This window comes from Nicotiana tabacum, chromosome 17 (genome assembly GCF_000715075.1).
Source record: "Nicotiana tabacum cultivar K326 chromosome 17, ASM71507v2, whole genome shotgun sequence".
NCBI classification, from domain to species: Eukaryota; Viridiplantae; Streptophyta; class Magnoliopsida; order Solanales; family Solanaceae; genus Nicotiana; species Nicotiana tabacum.
Window position 1 is genome coordinate 151,557,414 of NC_134096.1, and position 7,948 is coordinate 151,565,361.

Here is a 7,948-nt window from a genome sequence, read left to right on the forward strand (position 1 = left end):
TTCTGCTTCGCGATCGCGAAGTGTGGCTTTGGGCAGCAAATATTTTCTTCACTACGCGATCGCATAAGCCCTTCCGCGATCGCGTAGCACATTTTGGACAGTGATCATTTTTCCTTTTACGCGATAGCATCATTTCTTCCGCGATCGCGATGTACAAATACCTGGGCAGGCAGAATATATTCTCAAATCGAGGGTTAGACCATTTTCATCATATTTTGAGTTGTAGAGCTCGGTTTTGAGCAATTCTTTGTGGGTTTTTCAAGCAAATCGATTGGGTAAGTGTTCCTCATCTAGAATTTTATATATTTCATGATTTTATCTTTATTTTTATTATTTAATTTATGTTTTGAGTTGAGGAAAATGGTAGTTTTTGAAGAAAATTTTTAAAATAAAAAATCATGATTTGAGGGACGAAATGGTATCGGAATTTATTAATTTTTGTATGGTTGGACTCATATCGGAATGGGTGTTCGGGTTTTATAAAATTTATCGGGTTTCGAGGTGCGGGCCCAGGGGTCGACTTTTGGACCGATTTTTAGATTTTGATAAAGATTGAAGCTTTATGATCCGAAATAGTCTCTTATGAGTTTTATTTGTGCTTTAAAGTTATTTTGATTGGATTTGAGCCGTCTGGAGGTCATTTCACCGAGAAGTTCATTTTTGAGTATCGGTCTGTCTTCTATGAGGTAAGTATCTTGCCTAACCTTGTGTGGGGGATTTTTCCCTTAGGATTTGAGTCTTTTATGTTGATTGTAGTCCATGTACATGAGGTGGCGAGTGCGTACTCGGACTTATTTATAGAAAGTTGGGCTTTTAAGGCTCTTAGGCCCTTATATTCACTGAGTATGAAGTCTTTCTTGATATGATTAAGTTCCTATTTACTAGGTTCACCTCTACATGCTCTAATTTAAATTAATTGCTTCAGGATTCACTCTTATTGCCTATTTGTCTCTTATTTGACCTAACTTCTTATTTGACTTAACTGAAGATTTTTACCTCTTCTATTTTCATGCTATCTTTTCATAATTTCTTATCTTTAATTAAAATTATTATTATCTCATCCTATAATTGTTCAGTCTTAACTGAGGTTGTGATTATCTTTCCGCTGCTTATCCTTAATTGAATTGTTGAATATCCTTCGTAATTTCTCAACCTTAAAAGAAGTTAGATATCCTACATCTTAGTCGACTTGTTTTATTTGGAATTATTTGACTCGTGTTAGCTTCCCTGTTGTTGAAATGTATATTGTGGAATCGTTGCTATATATTAGTTTTTTTCCTTGTTGAGTTGTTCTCTTTGCGCCTAACATCCTTTACTGTGATTATTCCTTGTGAATTCGTTCTACCGTTTCTTTGTGATTTAAAGTTCTTGAGCTAATTTAATTGTCGTACTTTGTATTATTATCATTGTTGTTGTAGTACTTGTTATTGTGATGCACGAGGTTTCTACCGTGCGGTTGTTATTATGGGGTTGCACGAGGTTTCTGTCGTGCTATTGTTACTATTGATATTTGCACATGCGGCGTGACAAGGCGGAATATATATATATATGGGTTACGCATGTGGCGAGACAAGGCGGGAACATTATTATACACGTGTGGCGAGATAAGGTGGGAACATTGTTATGCACGTGTGGCGAGACAAGGCGGGCACTTACTTTATTATTGCACACGTGGCGAGATAAGGTAGGCTGTGTCAGGGATTGATTTGTGATGACTTATGGACTGGGGGAATTCTTGTTGTTGATATTTGTGTAGTGGTATACGTACCTGTGTGAGCTTTATCTTGTGAAAGCTGTGAGAAAATATTTTACGTGATGTCCGTTCTTCTTCTAACTTATGTTTATTTGCTGGTATGGACTATGTTAGGACACTTGCACAAGCATACACGTAGTTAAGCACTCTTCTCGGATAAGTAGTGTTCTTGATATTGTTGAGCATAGATATACACCCTTATTTACTTGCCTTCTATGTGAGAACGGCTCTATTGGCACATGAGTCATTAGTGCGGTTATGAGATGTTATGAGGGCACAGGATGCCAAGTGTTAGGGTTCAGGTATCGGGACCATTGAGTTGTGATTTGTCCGAGGTTCGGTACCTCGTGGAGTTGTTGACTAAAACCTGATATAAAAGCGGTTGTAGTTGCTGAGTTATTACTTGTCCTTGCTGTATTTGTGATTCCGGATTTAGGTTGTGTTCCATTCACTTTTCTGTGTCATTTGTATGATACTCCGTTGATACTTGATGTTTCTTTTCTTATTGCCATTACTGTATTGTGAACCATATTGCATAGTCCTTATGTAGATATCATATTTCTGTTGTTCATATACTTATACTCGTTCAGTTTATTGGACCAGTGGGTATCATGACTATTCCTCGTCATTACTTTACCGAGGTTAGTCTTAATACTTACTGGACACCGTTGTGGTGTGCTCATTCTACACTTCTGCACATTTTTGTGCAGATCGAGGCATTTGTTCGATAGTAGATGTGCGAGTTATTGCTGTGGAGACCCAAGGTAAACCTGTTGCTTCGTTCGCAGGCTTCGGAGTCACCTTCAAGTTTTCATTTTGCACTGTTTATTTTTATTTTTGGACAGTTGTATGTAGAAGTTTTCTAGCAAACACTCTGTAGAGCTTATGACTTCTACTCCCGATTTTGGGAATTGAAGAGATTCTATTTAAATAATGTTGTTGTTTCAATTATTGTTAGGCTTACCTAGTCCCTAAGACTAGGTACCATCACGATACCCAAACGGAGGGAAAATTGGGTCGTGACAGTTTGGTATCAGAGCCCTAGGTTCATAGGTGTTACGAGTCATAAGCGAGTTTAATAGAGTCTTGCGGATCGGTACGGAGACGTCTGTACTTATCTTCGAGAGGCTACGGAACTATTAGGATAATATCACTTCTTTCATTCCTATCGTGCGAGCTTATTGATCTCGGAGTTTGAAATTTTATCATTCCATTCTCTCACAGATGGTGAGGACACGAGCTGCAGTTATCGATGACGCTGCTCCCGGAGCAGGTATCGCTAGAGGCAGAGGCCAACAAAGAGTAAATGTCGTAGCCAGAGCACCTACCAGAGCAGCAGTTGAGGAGCCGCCAGTAGATCCAGTTGGGGGGTAGGTACCGGAGGCGCCTGCTGTTACCCCCGGGCTTCAGGAAACCTTAGCACAGTTCCTGAGCATGTTTGGTACATTGGCTCAGGCGGGGTTGATTCCGATTGCACCAGCTATTTCACAGACCGGGGGAGGAATCCAGACTCCCGCCGCACACACTCCAGAGTAGCGAGTTCATGTTGGTCAGGTTTCAGGTGTCATGGCGACACAGCCAGTGGTTCCAGTTCAGCCTGTGGTCAAGGCAGCAGCATCTGAGGAAGAGCAACTTAGACTTGCAAGGTTCAAGAAATATGACCCTCCTACATTCAGTTGTTTGGCTTCAGAGAGTGCATAGGATTTTCTGGAGGAGTGCCATCGCATTCTCCGCACTATGGGTATTGTTGAGACGAGTGGGGTTGCTTTTACTACGTTCAAGCTTCAGGTTCAGTTTTCAGAGATGTTCCTGAGGGAGTTTGTATCTCAGTCTCTTCGAGATGCATGGCGCGTGGAGTTTGAGCAGCTACGCCAGGGCACTATGTCAGTATCAGAGTATGCCATAAAATTCAGTGATTTGGCCAGGCATGCGCCAGTTTTAGTCGCCACAGTTAGAGAGCGTGTCCGTAGATTCATTGGGAGACTCAGGCATGATATTCGGTTCAGCATGGCTCGAGAGTTAGAGTCAGATGTTTCATTTCAGCAGGTGGTAGGGATCGCTCGTCGTGTAGAGGGCATGTGGGATCAGGAGAGAGGATAGGTGGGTCCATGAGAGACAAGGCGGGCATTTACTTTACTATTGCACACGTGGCGAGACAAGGTGGGCTGTGTTAGGGATTGATTTGTGATGACTTATGGCCTGGAGGCATTCTTGTTGTTGATATTTGTGTAGTGGTATACGTACCTGTGTGAGCTTTATCTTATGAAAGTTGTGAGAAAATATTCTACGTGATGTCCGTTCTTCTTCTTCCTTATGCTTATTTGCTGGTATGGACTATGTTAGGACACTTGCACAAGCATACACGTAGTTAAGCACTCTTCTCGGATAAGTGGTGTTCTTGATATTGTTGAGTATAGATGCTCACCCTTGTTTACTTGCCTTCTATGTGAGAACGACTCTATTGGCACATGAGTCGTCAGTGCGGTTATGAGATGTTATGAGGGCACAGAATGCCAAGTGTTAGGGTTCAGGTATCGGGACCCGTGAGTTGTGATTTGTCCGAGGTTCGGTACCTTGTGGAGTTGTTGACTAAAACCTGATATAAAAGCGGTTGTAGTTGATGAGTTATTACTTGTCCTTGTTGTATTTGTGATTCCGGATTTAGGTTGTGTTTCATTCACTTTTCTGTGTCATTTTCATGATACTCCGCTGATACTTGATGTTTCCTTTCTTATTGCCATTACTGTATTGTGAACCATATTGCATAGTCCTTATGTAGATATCATATTTCTGTTGTTCATATACTTATACTCGTTCAGTTTATTAGACCAGTGGGTGTCATGACTGTTCCTCGTCACTACTCCATCGAGGTTAGACTTGATACTTACTGGGCACCGCTGTGGTGTGCTCATTCGACACTTCTGCACATTTTTGTGCAGATCCAGGTATTTGTTCGATAGTAGTTGTACGGGTTATTGCTGTAGAGACTCAAGGTAAACCTGCTGCTGTGTTCGCAGGTTTCGGAGTCACCTTCAAGTTTTCGTTGTTTTGCACTGTTTATTTTTATTTCTGGACAGTTGTATTTAGAAGTTTTCTAGCAAACACTTTGTAGAGCTTATGATTTGTACTACCTGTTTTGGGAATTGAAGAGATTCTATTTAAATAATGTTGTTGTTTCAATTATTGTTAGGCTTACCTAGTCCCTAAGACTAGGTGTCATCACGATACCCAAATGGAGGGAAAATTGGAACGTGACAAAATTTTAAATACAAATTCCAATTGAATAATAATACTGCATAGCTGAATGATTGAAATAGAGTACCAATTTTAATTCCAAGGGATTCTCTTGGAATAAATAAAATGTTCCTTTAAATAATAACTGATTAAATAATTTGAGTTAAGGTTATGTCGACTTATGTGGAATTCCGTTGTTGAGTTAACAAAATAGAATGACCATTCGACATTTTTAGGAATTTACACTATTTGTTTTTTAAATTCTATTTTATAACTCAAAACACAATTTTTAATAATATTTATCTGGATTTTTAAAATCTTTTACTCAACGCTACATGCGCAACGCGCGTACCATAAGACTAGTATATATATAACACTAAGACTAGTATGTATATATATATATATATATATATATATATGACAATATTTGATTAAATATAAACAATATTTTGAATTGAAACAGTTTAATGGATTCGAATTCGTAAAAGTTAAAAGTTGCATACTAAAATGATGTTAATATATGTTCAAACATACCACATAAAATTAGATACTTCCATCAACGAAATAATGTATGTTCTCTGTCAACGTAACATGTTTTTGGAAGATTCAAACATATAATACTTGTCGTCCGAGTTATTTGGATACAACTTGAATCTGCTGGGTTTTGGTATTTTGTGAATTTACTTGTTATGTATTTTGTACTTTGATTGCCTTGCTTAATAATGTTATACAATGGAAAGCTAAAAAACCGAACAAATTCACTGTCCTCCGATTAAAATATATGGGGAACTCAGCACATACTTGAACAAATAGCTAAGACGTACCAAATATTAAAGATTTGAGTTCTGAAATTTAGCTGCTTTGGCAATTCCTGGCATATGAGCAATCAACAAAATGGCTTCACTCGTCAAAATTGTCCAATCCAAGAAAGACATCATTCAACCCCATTAATTTGTCAGCTTAAAGAATTTTAATTAAATTTCTTAATATTCTCATCCTGACATGTGACGACTGGTTTGTCCCTTTTCAGTAGTTATATACAGATTAATAGTTTTAACCCTATTAATTCTCTGATGATATTATACCAAGCAGAATTAATGTCGTTTAATGATTTCAATAGTTTTAATAGAATTAATCATACTTCTGTAAAGCAGCAAAACACCATTCTGATTCCACATTTAACTTCAGGTATCTGACTGGATACATTGCACCATTTATGTTGATCCAGACGCTTTCACATAAATGGGAGTTGTTGCTTGTAGTCTTAAGGACGGTTTAATAAAATTAATGGTGTAAAGCCAAATTTTAATAAGGGGATTTTACTTTTTTATATTAGAATTTATATACACATGCTAAAATTGTTGTTGCCATTTCTTTTATACTTGTTATTTATTGTATAATATTCTTAAATGACCTAAAATCTTTAACTTTATGTAGTAATAGTATTATTTATATTAGTAAACAATAATTTAAAAATAATAGACATGTATTTACAATATATTTTCTTTCATATTGTTGTAAAAAATTGTATTTACTAATATAAAGATTTAAGTAATTTAATTCAAAATTCTAACATATTTTTACTATTAAAGAGTACACAACCTTTCTTTCTTTCGTATTTATGAAATTTTTGTATATTTTAATATCTAGAGTAAAACTAAATCATAAAATCCACTTTTAAAATTTTTTGGGGCCCCAAAAATCTCTAGGTCCTAAATAAAAGCTTTACTAGCCTCTAGGAGTGTCAATGGATATTTAAAAACCGACCGAATCGTACCGTACCAAATCGATTTTAAGGTTTCTTTTAATAAAACCGTAGGTTTTTATATAAATTTATAACCGTATCGATAATTAGGGTAGATTTTTTATTTTATGAAAATAAACCAAAAAAATATCAAACCTTAGCGAATAAATTTACAATATGAAAAATATATTTATACTAAAGTTTAAAAATAATAAAGCATTAATTTTTTTCTTGGGCCTTGAAATTATGAAACAAGTAATTAAACTCAAAATCCTAATTCTCAAACCTCTTATGCTACTCCTATTGAAACTAAATTATTTCCAGCATATTTACGAGCAAGACACAAGGTATTGTAGTGATTATGAGTAGCAAACTACAATGTATTGAATATGTTTCCTTTCGTATGATTTAGATTTATCTTTTTGAATATTTAATCTTCTATAAACTTTATTCTTGAGTCCCAGCTTGGTTGATATCTTTCCACTCATGTGAATTATATTTTTATTGTATTTGCTTAGTTTCTTTTATGTTGTTGTAGAGTAGTTGTTGGATCTATACTCTAGCCATCTTTCATGTTTTCTTAATTCATCACATTTTAAGCTGTAAAAATGTCTAGAGAGTTTGCTAAGTCCTATAAAAGTACGTATTTTATTACATTCTGCTTCTACTAGTGACTTTTACATGACATTTAAAAAATATTACCGAAAATTAACCGAACTGTACCAATACCGAAGAGAAACCGACATGATTGGGACGGTTTCGAAAAGTCTAATTTTGGTTATACATGATAGAATAACCGAAAAATTGGTATGGTACAAATTTTATAAAATAACACCCCTACTAGCCTCCCCTTGAGTCATCAATCTACCCCTGACATTTTCATCAAATTCTACATAGTTTTAATTAAGATAGGACAACAATGACAAGAACATTAAAGGCAATGAATGTGTTATTCAGTTATAAAATGCGAGTAAAGCTGGTTGAAGGCACAATGATCTCAACGGAACTAGTGGCCTAAAACCAAAATATTAAAAGATACTTTTAACTTCTTTCATAAAATAATGAAAGACAAAGAAAAAATCTACATAGTTTGATCTTGGTGACAGCACAACACATGACATATGGATTAGACACATGTCATGGTATTGAACTCTCCTCTAAACAAAAATATGATATTTGAGTGAAACTAATAAAGGGGTTAACCCATTATTTATCAA